The sequence below is a fragment of the Melopsittacus undulatus genome, chromosome 7, assembly GCF_012275295.1.
Source record: "Melopsittacus undulatus isolate bMelUnd1 chromosome 7, bMelUnd1.mat.Z, whole genome shotgun sequence".
Classification (NCBI taxonomy): domain Eukaryota; kingdom Metazoa; phylum Chordata; class Aves; order Psittaciformes; family Psittaculidae; genus Melopsittacus; species Melopsittacus undulatus.
The window spans coordinates 41088977-41104849 of NC_047533.1; the positions used below are offsets into that span (position 1 = coordinate 41088977).

Sequence of the window (15873 nt, forward strand, 5' to 3'; positions counted from 1 at the left end):
GACAACCACAGTGAGTTACATGTAAACCAGACTAGGTGCAAGTTGAATACATGAGAGCTGATACATCAGTTTCATTTGGGCCCTGATTTCAAAATACCTTACAACTGAAAATAAATCAGATTATTTCAAAAGATTGCAAAGGAAACAACTCCTTCACAGCCAGTTTGCAGTAGGATATACAGCTGAGCATCAAAGATAAATACAAACTGTCATCATAAATTAGGAAATCTATAATTAAGTAGTAAGGTAGCTTGCACTAGTATTTCATATCCATATACACCAAAGACTGACTTACTCTTGGTCACTTTTTATAGCTTTCTATTTAACAGTTAACTGTTGTGTGTATAGAGATAACTTTGTTGCTAATGCATCAAATAGATACAAAAGCACAGAATATGAAGCATTGAAAGCACAAGATGCATTTATACAATTCCCTTACAACACAGCTCTTCATTGTGATTGGACACATTTTCCTCAATGTGCAAGAACAAACAGTGCCCACTGAATTCAACATTTTGTTTGATATTGGTAGTATGGAATGTGGACCCATGCCCTCAGATTTCTAGGAAAATTAGGTGTTCACAGTTAATGGATACCTGAGAAAAGGTTTTTGCTTCTTCTTCCCCAAAACTGTACCTCACTATTTTTTTTCTTGGCAGAAACTCATTCTCCAAGGCAATATATACATTTCCTCAGCTACAAGACCATCCTTTCTTTTCTTGACATCTCAACTCATTCAAAACACATACTCCAACTTCCTGAACAATTGAGATGAGGCTTACAAACAACAGACTCTTTCACTGTATTGTGCTGATTCATTCCAAGCGCTGTTCATCCTGCACACTAAATGAGGCAGGGTCTTGTGGGAAAACAAAGAATGAGATCATGTAATTAAAGACTATCTCATAATGGACATGAGGATTGAACTATAATGGCCCCAACAGTCTTAATTCTATTTAAGTGATTAAGACTATAAGTTATTTTAATATTGTTTTCTGAATATAAACATCAAAAGTTCTGAGCAAAGACATTTAAAAATAACCAAAAAACCCAAGCCAAAAAGCCAGCCACATGGAAACAAACCAAATACTACTGTATGGTATGCAAGGAGAACTACCAATAGATCAAACTGGAGGGAAAAAAAAGCCACATTGCTATTTTTATTGAACATTTTTCTATTCTCAATTTGCCTATCCATTAATATTTACATTTTTCCCAGAGATGTTTCAATGTTAATGAAATTCTGCCAGATTAAACTATTTTCAAATCCTGTGTTCTGATTCCCACAAGCTCACATGCATGCTCACTCCAGAAGGATACTGATGAAACTATCCATATTCCCCAGGCCACCAGTCTACCTGACAAACACATAGATCCTTCAGACTCTGCTCCCAGCCTTGCCATTTGTCTCCCAAGTGCTCTGTCAAGTCAGGCGTGGAACGGTAATTTCATTCTGAAGAAAATTCAGCTTTTCGCAAGAAATCTAATTAAAAAGCATTAAGCTTCCAATTCTCTCATAAAATGGACAGCAGCCCTCCCTTCCCCAGCACAGGTCTCTGGTACATGTACTACTTGTTTTCAAGCTGAAAGCCTGAACCACACAAGGGTGTTCCTTATTCTTTGACTCTTTCCCAGAGCAGGATCTTCTGCAAGTCCTGAGAGCCAGCCCACAGCAAGAGAGATCATTCTGAAAACACACACCTCCTCACTGAAATTCTAGACCTTGAGAACGCTTTCTTTTGGACCACTAGAGAAACAGATTTGGGATTATCATGCCTCATGTTTCTGTCTCAGTATGCCAGGCTTTCTACTCTTAGTGCTGTGAGGGAACAGCACAGGCAGGGCTGCTCTGCAAAGGGAACCATGCCAGGAGCCCAGGGCAACCCCAGGAAAGGCCAGGGTACAGTTCAACAGCACATGGACACCATGGGTAGAACAGGGTCTATCCAGGCACTCCAGTACAGAGCAGCTGGAAATACAACTAGCAGTAAGATTACAGCATGAATCAGAAGGGTTCACCCAATAGATAAGGCTAACAATCAACTACCTGTAATGCAAGTCCAAGGTTCAGCAAGGAGGGCAGGGGTGGACAAGCAGACAAGTAGATCCAGTGTAGCTCAGAAGAAGACCAACTGCTCAGGTCTGAGCTTAAATGGAGTCCCAGGATCCAGTGAGCAGAGGGTGGGTGGACAGGGGTCCCAGGTGAGGCTACTTAGGACCATTAATGCCTATTAGTGCACTTAGGGCATCTCAAGTACCCTGTGTTGATCAGTGTTGGAGTTGTAGTTAAGAAAAACAGGGACTGCAGAGCCTTAGCATATTCAGTAGTTTGCAATCTCCAGAAGAGGGTGGGAGCTTCTATACATAATTCCCATTTGTTCTTTTTTTTTCCCCCATATTCATTTGGGGCTTTGTGGTTGATATTGCTTATTTAAAGGATTTATTCTTCCTCTCTTTCTTTAGTTGTATTTTAACTTATACTGGCTTCATTTGTTTGAACCCATATCCTTCCTTTCTCTGTTCTTTTTTGTTTGTCTCCTTTGTTCATATTTTATGTTTGTTGGAATGTAAACTTCTGGGGACTGAAATGTTGAACAAGTTCCTCAACTCTAGTTGAACTCATTAATGTTGGGAACAAGAGTTAACAGAGCATAAAGGATGTAAAGCTTTTGTTCCTCACTCCTGGAGATTTTTCCATCATATGTGCTTAGAACTCCATTTCCAAGAACCATTTCTAAGTCTAAGGATGCCTTTAGTCCTTTGAAAGCCTCTGAACTGGGAGAACCTGAAAAGCACTCAAGACCCCTCTTTCCCTTAGGCAGTGAGCTCTATTTTGCACCTTACAAGCATGTCATAGACTTTCAACAAAGGTCTCTGAGGCTGAGTGTGAATACTGTACACAGCTGTAGTGTTCTATTAAGTCAAGAATAATGTCCAGCAGTACTGAAAATAATGCCTTGTTTAAATGTCCACATATAAATCATATAAATACAAGCTGCTACTGTAACTTCAGGTGGTCACAACTGAAGGTTTCAGTGGATAAAGGTATATTACTGTTTTGCATTTGTAAAAGATCTTTTTCATCTTGAGCCAAAGAACACCTTGTAAGCATTATCTAGTTAAAGCTCATCACATTCTTGTGAAGCAAAGTAGGAAGACTTTCATCAATTTCTACAGTTTATCTCAGATGAAGCACACGTGGTGACTACCACAGCAACACAACAAAGCAATGTGGCAAAGATGGTGAACCAAAGTGTACAAACAGCTGGACCTTGGGGTATACTAGGGTGCTGTTTCTCACCTCTTCTCAGAGTGCCATACAATCTTTCACATCAGAAAGCATGATTGTGTCTTGGATCACTTCTGACACAAATAATAATCGTAATCTCAGTTGTGTTTTGGCTTCTTTTCCCTACTTAAGAACAAAAAATGTAAAGCAATCAGAAAACTCAGTATGAGATAATACCACTGAGCTTATGGGTGCCATACGACAGCAAACTTCAGATGCATTGAGCATGCAGAGCAGTACAGATGCATTGTGAGAATCAAATACAGTTATGCCAAAAATCTTCTGTGTTTCCCTGGTTATAACAAGAAATTGCATCCAGCAGCACAGTTATACACATATACACAGCTGATATACATCATCTTGGAGTAATGGTAGTATAGTACTGAGGTATTCTGCACCCCCAGTGTTGCTTGCTGGACTCTCCCAGGTGAGCACAGTCAGATGTAGACAGTCATGAACTAGCTCCACTCCCATGCTGACCTAGCACTGCATGAAATTTTGTTGTCCCAAAGTTCCTCAGAGGTTCAGAAGCTGACCCTTTCAACCTCTATGAAGCACATTCAGTTAGGATATATAAGCTTGGACACAGTCCTCTGCTAGCGTGCTCTAAATGTTAGACAACAGTGCACAAAGTGGTGTCATGATTTGTACAGCTATACAAATACTAGAAAATCCAACCTTAATTAAGCTGTTAAATTTTAAAGATGCAAGATTTGACTGCTTACATAAAATAAGTTATGCTGGTTGAATAAGTATGCTTATCATAGCATTTTTACATCTCTCCATTACTTCAGTGGACAGTTTCTAAACTAATAATATTTTTTCACATATTTTCACTAAAAACTAAAATACATAGAGAAGCACTGAGTTTTCTAAGTGAGAAGTTGGCCAAAATTTATGAGTATACATTCAGTAATTCATTCAGGCAGTGCTAAATGGACCCCTTTATATGTGCTTTTCAAAAACATTCAGAGCATGAGGCAAGTTCATTAATGTGGTGTAGCAGATTGGGAGCAATATCTTTCTTCATGCAGAGATTTGCCCTAGAGCAAGAAGAATGATCAGCTTCGTCACTGCTGGATTTACTGAAAGAGTTTTCTGATAAGATAGGACTAAAATCTCTAAAGAATGGGTAATTTCTTGGTCCTCTTTCTGGTGCAGAGGCTGCTCTTGGGAGAATTTCCAAGTAATTAAAGTATAATTCTAGTTAGAGAGCACTCACACAAACTTAAATGAAATACAATACTGAAACAGTTCAAAAATTATTTGTGCATAAAGCACAGAAGATACTGTAATGGTGAATGAATCAGAATAAAATGTGGGGATTTTTTGGAAGAAAGTGGACTTTATTAGTAGCAGGTCCAGAGGAAGGCAACAAAAATTATCTGAGGGCTGGAGCATTTCTCCTCTGAAGACAACAGAACCTGGAGAAAAGCAGGCTCCAGGGAAATTTTATTTCAGTTTTCCGGTATGAAAAGGGAGCTTGTGAGAAAGATGAAGAGAGACTTTTTTACCAGGATCTCTAGTGACAAGACAAGGGGTGACAGATTTAAACCGAAAAAAGGTAGATTTACATTGGATGTAAGAAAGAAATATTTTACAGTGGGAGTGGCAAAACACTGGAACAGGTTGCTCAGAGAAGTTGGAGATACCTCCTCACTGGACGTGTTCAAGGCCAGGTTGGATGGGACTTTGAGCAACCCTAACAAGTGAGAAATGTCTCTGGCCCTGTCAGGGGGCTTGAATCTTTAAGGGTCTTTCCAACCTAAACCATTCCATGGTTTTATTTTTTTGATCTACATTGAAACATAACAGATTTTATATTATGGTCATGTTTGTTTAGATATATTTTGGCGATTATAAAAATATTTAATTTATCTCTTAAACTCACCGTATTCATTTAAATTAATGGAACAATTTTATTCACAGATATTATTATTTTAATATTATAAGTACGTGTTAAAGGTGCACAAATTGCAAGCTCTTCCCCTGAAGTTATTCAATACTTCAAAAATGGATGTATGAATTTTGAAATGCATGTCTGGGACTTATACAGTGTACATTTGAGTTATAGAAGGTCCTAGAAACTACAAACAGGATAGAACAGATTATTTATCATATAACAAAATGTAGTCTGCCAAATATAAATTGCAACAAACAATTGGCTTTCAGCTAAAACATAGCTATTATTTTATGTTCAGCTACTGAGTTTGAACTGCTCAAAGAGCTTTAGCAAGTCAATAAAAAAGCAGGATATAGGGAAATTTTCACCAGTTTTCATGATTGTGTTTTGAAGTAAAATCCATGATAGAAAAAAAAAGGAAAAAATTAGTATTTTATTCCATTTTCCTTGACAAAAGACTTGAAAAATAATAAGCGGTATCCTAGCAACAACAAGACATCAGAAATTTTCAGTGCAAACACCTCGCCCCCTTCACTATCTCAAGTAATAAAAAGAGAATAATAAAACTCCAAACTTGCAATCAAATCCTAACATAAAAGCTGAAAATACAACAGCACAACAGTACATGATAGATTTAAGCTTTTTTTTTTTTCCTGGCAGAAGTATATGTTTAGACAACTTCCAAAATACAGCTCTATAACTGAAAGGGCAAGTTAGTGTGTTATGTGTTTTTTTCCAATTAGGTCTGTAACTGTAAATATGTAAAACCTTACTGAATCGAGTTTCTTTTGATGACTTCTATTTCATATCCAACAACTATCTTTTTCTGGACTTCTTCCTTCCATATAATGCAGACTATCACAAGCCCTGGGTGGAGTCCTGTCCTCTACCTGCTCCACCCCATATCAATACAAACTGTCATTAATATGTGAGGATACTTGAGAATGCAGCTCTCTGGAGCATCTGAAGAAAGTTCCAGAAAGGAGCCACATGGCACAAACTAATAAAGTACACAGTTATTACTTAAAGCCAGCTGTACCATAAAATTCATTCATTTGCTGTCTCCTTTCTTCCATGGCAAAGCACTTACTGATCCCACCAAATGAAACACTGTCTCTAGCTTTATCATATGCTATCGATGCCTGTTTCTAGAAAACCACCAAAATTACTGTTCATTCTGCATGTTCAACGAAGACTCTTCTTTGATATAGTATGATATGCACTCATACCACTATTATCTTGGGTACTTCCTGTCTCGGTTTTATTTTGTTGCCATAAACCAGAGAACAATAACATGATTTGGATTAAGAGGCTGACACCAGGACATATTTCATCTGAGCAGTAATTGATAGTACCAGAGCTCACAAGGAAATCATGGATGTCATATCGTTTCCTCTCTTTGGTTTCAGCATGGATGAAGGCCTAAATGTGCTGACCATCCTTTCCTGTAAATGTCATGTTGAAATGTGTGCACTATTTCCAGTAAATTCAAAACTCCTCATTGACCCACTGTATAGAACAGAATAGCACAAAGGAAGTTAACTCTAAATATATTGGGGTCACTGCATGAAAAGGCACATGATTGAGAGGGAAAGCAAACTGCAGGAGACAATTTAGGAAGACAAAGCCTCAACTCTGCAAAATGAAATGTGTAAGTATTGGTGTTAAGCAACATCTTGCAAGTGACTGTCAACAGGGAGGAAGGTTAATCTTCTAGGTAGGTTTCCAGTCCTAATATCAAAGTGATTTGCCAGCCAAATGCATTCTGTTTTGGCCTTCTGCATTGTATGCTGGGACTTAGGCAGAGATTAACTGGAGAGATGGCTAACCAGTTGTCATGGGTTCAGCAGTAGCAATCATTTTTTCTCCTTCTTGGTAGCTGGTGCAGTGCTGTGTTTTGACTTTTGGGCTGAGAACGGTTGCTGATAGCAAGTATGTTTTGAGTTACTGCTCAAATGTTTGGTTTTGTCCAAGGCCTTTTCTGAGCTCATGCTCTGCCAGGGAGGAGGGGAAGCCAGGAGGAAGGAGAGACAGGACATCTGACCTAGGCTAGCCAAAGATGTATTCCATACCACAGCACGTCATGCTCGGGGAGGTAACTGGAAGTTGGCCGGAAGGGGGGGAGTTAGCTCTCTTCCGGGTTGGGCTCGTTCCGGCGGGTGGTATTGTATTCTCTCTCCTAGTTTATTTCCTCTATCATTGTTTTTATTAGTGGTAGCAGTAGTGATTTGTGTTATACCTTAATTACTAGATTGGTTTTTATCTCAACCCGTGGGAGTTATATTCCTTCGGTTCTCCTCCCCATCTCTCCAGGAGTGGGGAGGTGGGGGGGAAAAGGGGTGTGTGGTACTGCGGGAGACTGAGGTGGGGTTTTAAATCATGACACCAGTGCATCCAGAAACTGCTGTAGCTAGAAGAGTGGCTATATCTGATAGCTGAAAGTTACCTGCAGATCACGTGCTTGGTCAGTCTGATTCAGAAGAGGGCCCCACTCTTCCAGGAGGGTATTGCAACCACCAGGTTATCAGGCAGTTCCCATACTTCTACACAAAGATGCTGCACTGTGATTTAGAAAAGTACTACATTTAGGAGAAAGATAAATAAACCTCATAAACTAAAATTATTAACCTAGATAAAATTGATAGAGAAAACTGAGAAAATCGAGAAAGTATGCATATTTGGCAGTGACTAAAGCAAAAATAAAATGTTTAATAGCACATGTGGATAAAAGGCTTATGTGGAGCATTGATGTTTTCTATCTGGAAAGAGAGATTGGATAGCCCATTTTACAGTGAGAATGAACTTCTTCAAAGTGGACCAGTAATTACACAGTATGTCAAAAAATATATGCTATGTAGAGTTAAATATTTTTAAATTGCCATGCAGGACTCCCTAAAGATTTTCTGAAAGGGTTTCAACTGATTGATTGGTTTTATTTTCTGAGACTTTTTAATAACTTGAGTCAACATCAGAAAACTGGAGGACTACCAATATTCTTTTGTTATTATTCAAAAGGTCATGCAAGATGGGTAGGGGAACAAAAGGACAAATGGTCTGACATCAGTCCACTGAAACAGATAATATATCTCATTTTTTATATATATTCATACTATAACACAACTATAGAATCATTACTCCTATTGACCTGATGTGTTTTCCCAGAAGACCTCAATTTTGAAATGTCTAACAGCCCCAGACTTAACGCACTTGACTGGAAGATGGGAAAACTTTCTTCTTACAAGGCAGAGTGGGGAATGTAAACCCTCTTCATACACCCCAGGTAAGCATGCAAGCATTCAGACTTACAGGAGGACCATCTCTTTCCTGAGCTTCTTAATCTAGCTTTCTTATGTGTACAGACAAAACAACCTGAATGTTTCAGAAATGTTCAATATAATTAAAAATATTTGCCATCTTGGAGCCAATTGATGAGTTTGGACTTATGGATAGTAACTGACAGTGGCTGCTTCTGAAAACCCAGCCTGAAAACAGATCACCAAAGATTCTTGCTATCACTACCTGCTTTCTTATTTAAAGCCACTTAAATGAAAATTTTAATATGAAAATTTTCAAGTCATTCCACATCCAAACTGTGCAGTCAGTCTGCTCATCTCATCTTCAGGCAGCTATAGTATTGTTTAGTTACATCCTGCTTTCACACTCATCAGCCATGAAAGTGTAAATAAACCCACCTATGAGTGTAGCTACAAACATGCACACACAGGTACACTACCCACACCACCACAGCTTCCCTGTGCTGCCTAATCCCTTGCCTTCCTTAACTGTACAGATTAAAGCAATGTAAGTAAAGGTGCTTGGCAATCTGATTTAAGTAACTTTTTTATCTTGAGTTATGAAAATTACATCACAGCTTTTCAATCTCATGTTACAGTAATACTACATAGATATATATTGCAAATTAAATTATCACTATTTATTTAATTCATTAAGTTCCATACTGGCAGAGCACATAAGAGAAATGATACAGGCTGAAAACCTAATTATTCAAGATGAATATTTAAGTTCATCATGTTACTTATTCTGCTGACTTAAACAAATCGTATTGTTACCGTTATTCACTGAAATAAAGTGAAAGGCATGCTTTTAGAAAAAAAAGTCCCAGTAGCACTAATATATGTCATCTCAAAAACAAGTATATTCAGCATTAAGAAATAGTTAATGTTATAGATGTGAAACTATCCAAAGGTCCATGTCCATAATGTTTGCATTAATTTGTTATATATAACTTTGTCACAAGTTTGAAACTTGGGCTTCAGCTTTTGAGCTGAACTAGGTGTTTAAATGAATTTTTGAAAGCCTCTAGGCCTTCAATTTGCCTTGAAATCAAAGAGACTTAAGGTCCTTTCCAACCCTAACTATTCTATGATTCTATGACTCTATGACATACCGAAACTTTTAATGTATTTGGCTCTTAATCATATTTTAATACACAAATGGAAAAATTTAAATAAAGCATTTAAATAAGTCAGAATCATAAATCCCATTACTGTAAATCCAGAAGGGAACCAAAACACTGAGGTTTCTTGGCTTCTGGAAGGTCTTTCTATCCAAATTTCTGATTACAAGAAAAGGTCTTGCTTTTGGACTATAAGGTCATTGGTCCTTTATTTCAGTTCATGCCTTTAACAGTAAGAATCTGGACATTTATTTTTTTTTAATGTAAACAATAACTTAGTAAACCTGAATACTGTTACAATCACCAAGCTGTTATTCTTTATTTACTATACAAACCAACAGAAATAATATCAAAAAGTTACTTCATTGTAAACACACCTTAATAAGTCATTCCAAGCTTTTTAATATCTTGTTAAAGTGATGAATTTTCAGCCACTATGCACACATGAACCCTAGAAAATAGACAGAATTTCTTGGTTTAAAATATAGTATAAGGAAACCAGATGAATACCTCTCTATTACACAATGCTATATGTGTGGATATATATATATATATATGCTGCAGATATATGTATATATATATATGCTGCTACCAGTGACAACTCTCCAACTGGTGGTGACTTAAGCTTAGCTCCTGGTCCCTGTAGGAGCTATGCCACTGGCACCTGGCAGCCTCCTTGGATCAAAGCAACACCCCAATTTGAAGTATCTACAAGAAAAAAGAACTTTAAACCAGCCTAATACCTATTCATTGTCTATCATTCCCTGTGGTTTATCATTTCTCAGGAGCTGGGGAAGCACTTCAATTGCTTCATATTGTACCCCCTGGGATTTATGTCCATGTCTCCCATCTGCCCCTGTCAGCAAGAACAGCAGACTCATAATTCCTACTTGCATCCCTCTGTCCTCACAGTCTCCTTCCCTCTCTCCAGACAGCCCATTTAACAGTGCAGGGCTCCTTTGATCTCAGTATTCCCAGCTTGAAAGAAACAGCTGTGTAACTCTGGACTTGGAGGGCTTTGCAACTGCATTTCCCATTCTTTTGAGAACTCATCCACATTGCTTTCCTGCCTCTCTTCTGAAGGTGTCTTGTCAGAAAAGATCAATATGCAAGATAGAGTCACTTACAGGGTCATATGCCACAGACAAAAGTCATGAAAATCGAAGACTGGAGAGTAGGGAGAACCAGTTGTTAAAGATTCAGCTTCACTTTATACTAATCAGGCTTTCTGGCTCTTAACTTTCACTGAAAAAGAAGAACGTTTTTATAAAAAGGCCTCTAAAACATCCAGCCAGTGCTGGATGCAAAATCTCTATTACATATCTGTATTTTATAAAGATATGTCTGTGCAACAATGATAAAGATAGAAATATATTAAGAAAACAGGGTTTTGGCACAGCTTTAACTGAAACCTCACATGACCCACTTGAAGAACTCAGCAGGTGGTAGCCCTAAATGACTGACATCTATGATCATCTGTTTAAAATGTCTTTGGTAGGGAAAGATAAGAAAGAAAAGACTTGATTAATATAGTGTCCTACATTTGTTTGTTTTTTGGAAGGAAAGTAACAGGAGTAAAGAGCTCTTTTAACCAACTGCTTGAAAATCTGTTTGCTACTTGGGGAAAATATAAAATTAAAAAATATTTTAAAGAATATCATAGTTGCTGTATGTCACCAATGTGCTCTTTGTCCTTCAGGCATAAGAATATATTTTGTATGAATGGAGCTTAATCATAATGACATCATTAAGTTCTAGAAAGTAATACATATGTAAAATTTTTGAACATTTTGAACTCTTTATACATTGCTTTCAAGCCTAAATGAAATAAAAGGGCACTTTTGATAAATCTGATTGTCTGCTATATTCATTTATTTTTTACAAGAACCATTAGTTTGCAATTCACTGGGAAGCCCCAAGAATGAAGAGAAGTGAGTTGAAATCTCTTCTTATTAAAATAATATTATGTAATTATGTTTTTTTTTTCTCCAAAGGAAAGATAAAATTTCCCAAATGAATTCCTCCCCTCCTACCAGCATGATGTACTAACTCCCATGGAGAATTAAACTCAGGACCTTCAGAACAGATGGCAAAGACCTTATCTGCTTTCCTAGCACAGCATGGGGCAGTATAGGTTTGCCTGATAAAGCACTCACATTCAGAAAAAGGTTTCTCAATGCCTCTCAGTGTATCTAGATCCATCAAACAAATGCCTTTTAAGTTTAGTCTACAAGTTTAACTTTTACAAACTAATTTGCAGGCTAACCTATGCATAACCTAAACCTGAGATGCTACAGAACCTTTTTTTCATTTTAGTGCTATTGCAGCTGTACTTTTATCAAATCACAGACACGTTTTACTCTGTCTTTAACTAAAAGTTAAATTTCAGCATTTATTTTTTATTACTTCAGTGTTCATTTTCTGGCTATTTCACATCTTCTTTCCACATTTGTTCTTACATTGTATCACAGCTTTGGCATTGCTTTGGCCTGTGCTTTAAAATGAGCTTACTGTGTATTAGCAGATGAGCATACCTTGGTTCTGACACCGCACCAGTCCAAGAGCTACTTGTTGTCTGCCCACCTACCAAACTTTACAGCAAAAACCAATAAAATCTTTCTCAAAGCTATGAAAAATGTGTAGACATCAAAGCAAAAGCAGCTGTTACCCTGAAGCAGAGTCCTTTTCTTTTTCAGATAAGTGATCTTAAACTGGTTAATACTTCCATTCCTAAATGTTTCAGCTTTTATTTGAATGAAACAGTTTTAAAAATTGACAGTTTTGGGTATTATTGTGTGTTCCAAGCTCCTATTAAAATTTTCTTTATATTTTTAAAGGTTTTTAAAGGCAACACAATTTAGTTTTAGGGTGATTTTTAAACAAAAGGAAAAAAACCCTGATCAAAATGTTTTGAAGTATTAGGGAGTGAGAATCACTAACTGATGGTGGTAGTGATACGATGGCTGTTGTGGTGCTGGATGATATGTGTTGCTGGGCTCCCTATGGTTTCTTCTAAATGGATATTTATTTAACACAATCTTAGTTTTCCCTAGGATCCTTGCTAGAACTCCCAGGGAACTACAAAGACATATACTTTCTTTACAGGAAAAAGACAAAATACGTTATTAAAAAAAAAAAAAGGATTTCATTAAATTCACTTGAAATATTGACTCACTAATACTTTTAAAACAGTATTTTTGATATTTGATTTACAGCAGCAACAGCAATAGGAGCTGAGGTTTACAAAGCTTGTTCTAATTAACACACATGTTCTTTCCCATAGTGACAACTACGATGAGACCATTCAGTTGTATACAAGCGAATAAACAAAATATATGGGAGTGTACACAGGTAGGTAAGATGGACTGTAATGTATGATTTCCCCACATAAGCATTGCCTGTGCATCAAAGTAACTCTGTTATTAACTGGAAAGAGATTAAGGTCCTGTTTACCTAGAGCAATATTCTTGTTCTTCTCATGACCTAAATAGCTGAGTCCCCTGCAGCTACTCTGACTCTGTACCAAATCACATCTGTGTCTTCTTCCTATATTGCTGTTGTACTGATATATTCTTGCAGTCAGAAGCCCTGTCTTTATTACATATGATGGATTCCTCATGACTTTCTTATACTGTCAGTGAGATTTCACACTTCATTAGAGAATAACACACACACTTACATTAGGAAAAAGTCTGCGCAAATCATCTTGGTACCAAAATCCAAAGTTTGTCTCAGAAGAGGTTTGTGGGAGACCCCCTTGTCAATGTGTTCAGTGCTCATGCATGCCTCTAGAAACAGCAAAATAACTGTAGAGTTTATTAATATGTTTTTCTCCCTGGTGTTTTCTGCATTGCAGCACAGAGATGCCCAAAATAAATTTAAATTAAATACCTTGAAACTAGTAAGTAGTTTAGCAAAATAACTTGGCCAGCTATTGCTGTAATCTACCTCTAGACAACTGTAGTGTTTCCACATAACCAAACCACCTTGAACAGATTGCACCAAGGCATTTGAAAAACAGTTATCAAAGCTGCTGAGTAAGTGAGGCTTTCAGTCCATGTCTTCTATTATTGCTTCTGGGCAAATATTTTCCACTGGTTGGTGTCTGGGTTTAACCTGTGAATAAAGTGAAAAAAAAAGGAAAGGGAGAGAAAGGTAGAAGATGAGACGGTATCAAAACCAGCAGCCTGCCATTTCATTACTTTTTGAATACTTTTTAGATTATCTGTGAGTATTTATAATGAATAATTTTACTCAGGAAAAAGAATTAGCATAGACTGTTGCTACACTGTACATCTAGCACAAGAACAGGCATTTTTAAAGAGCATAATTTTTACATCTTGTTATTCATATGAATGTCCTCTTTGGTCTTGAATTGGTGTTTGGTCCACCCTAAATGCTACAAGTACTTTCCTCTTTGTGAAGCTTCTATTGTGTTCTTCCACAATAGAAAGGAAATGAGGGAAGAAAGAGAAAGAAGGCTGGCCACAAGATGGACCACAGTGAGACTGGCCATGCTTTCAGCTGGGGTGCTAATGCTTAGGGATGCAAAATACATTGGTAAGATTATTTCCCTTGTGTAGTTTCATAATGGCAATGCATCAAGGTATATCTTGTATGTCTTCTATATACCTTGTGTATATGTATGTATCTATATATATACACACACACATGTATGTCTTCTGTATCTGTTGGGTGGAGTGATATTGAGCAAAAAAAGAAAATACTTCACAGAACCAAACCCCTACTTTCAAAGAATTCAGGCATGTTCAGTAAGAGAGCACAGGCAGCTCTTTAAAATGCCAAACCAATATTTTATACTATTTCTCTTTTTTTAGCCCTGTATGAACAGATCTTTTTTGACATTTCCAAATCCCAATTCTGTCTTTTCCTATTTTCAGCAGAGAAAAGCCTAAAGACATACTTGCTTTTCCCTCTGAATATTATTTCCCCACTTGTCTGAAACATTAAGAAATTGTCTCTAATTTTAAAGATTCTGTAATACAGAGGAAAAGGTCACATTACAAAGTGGTGCAGAATTGAAGGTGAGAATGGCTCTTTAGGTCTCTCACAGCTACACATTGATCCTCATCGGCTTTTTCCTTATGATTAGAAATGTTCCCAGTGCAGGAAAACATCTGCAGGTAATATGTACTTGTAGGCAATCAAAACTTGCCTACCCTTTCCTTCTTCTCTAAATGCAGCAAAGACTTTACCAGAAAACCTGTTTAGTAAATGCAACTATAAATATTCTTGTAGCTCTGTAACATGAAGATCTTCACTGCCTTGACTAACGAGGGGGTGTGCTAGGGCCTGAGGTAGTACAGCCTGCCATTAGAGACCAGAGTCAGACAGGCGACAGCACAGAGGGCAGGAAATTGGCTTTTTACAACCCATTGTTATTGCCACCAGCTTCCCAAAGGCAGAATAAGCAAAGGAACTACTTCAGAGTCAGATCTGGTGGCATGGTGTAAGTAAAATTCTTTCACTGAAAACCGAAAACTTTCCTCTGAACATGGTCATGAATTACAAGGAAGAAAAAGGAATTTCCTTCAGCTCAAGTGCCTTCAACTCTTAAACAGTTGTACAGCTGACACCACACTGTGCTCAAGGGAAAAATGGACGAGACAGAAGGCTCTCCAGCAACTCCATCTGCAATAGAGGCTTTGGAGAATCAACACGGCTATAAGAAACAAAAACTATTTTAACAAGAAATTTTACTTATGGTTATAATAAAGAACAGCAACAAATGAAAGTGAGGCTTATTTTTATTTTATATTCTTAAAAAGTCAGCAGAACTGGAGGATACTAGTACCCTGTGTGCAAAAGTGTCTAGAATATAATTAAAACTGGTGTTGTGTTGCTGTACAAATTGTGATCCTATGCTTATTACTATATGAGGCTCATAGTAATTTTAAAAGGCATTCTATCAGAAACATTTCTCCTTCTTATCCACAGATTTTACAAGTTTATCATCACTTGCATATTCAGTTTGAGAACTTGAAAATAAGAGAAAACTATTTTTATCAGTAACATACCAAACATCTCTGTCATTTTGATTATTTCCAGTTCAATAAATGCAATATTTCCATATGTACAGTGCTTATTAAAAGTACTTTTGTTTCCAGTGGGATTCCCTTTATCAACTTATACTACCAAAGTGCCATGAATTCAATAAAATCAGCCTTTATTAGATACTTTCTGTTAAGCTAAGAGCTTAACAGAATCTGTTCATCTGTGAGGTATTTTTGGAAAATAAGAAGC

General features: G+C 37.2%; 1 long non-coding RNA gene across 1 annotated transcript in view; it reads left to right on the forward strand.

Moving 5' to 3' along the window:
* The window catches only part of LOC115945914 (uncharacterized), a 30811-nt gene extending 15174 nt beyond the window's left edge, over positions 1–15637 (forward strand). The window contains exons 2-4 of the long non-coding RNA XR_004080102.2: positions 8358–8472; positions 12893–12960; positions 15192–15637. This is a non-coding gene — a long non-coding RNA (uncharacterized lncRNA). The remainder of the gene's footprint in view (positions 1–8357; positions 8473–12892; positions 12961–15191) is intronic.
* The last annotated feature ends 236 nt before the right edge of the window (positions 15638–15873 follow it).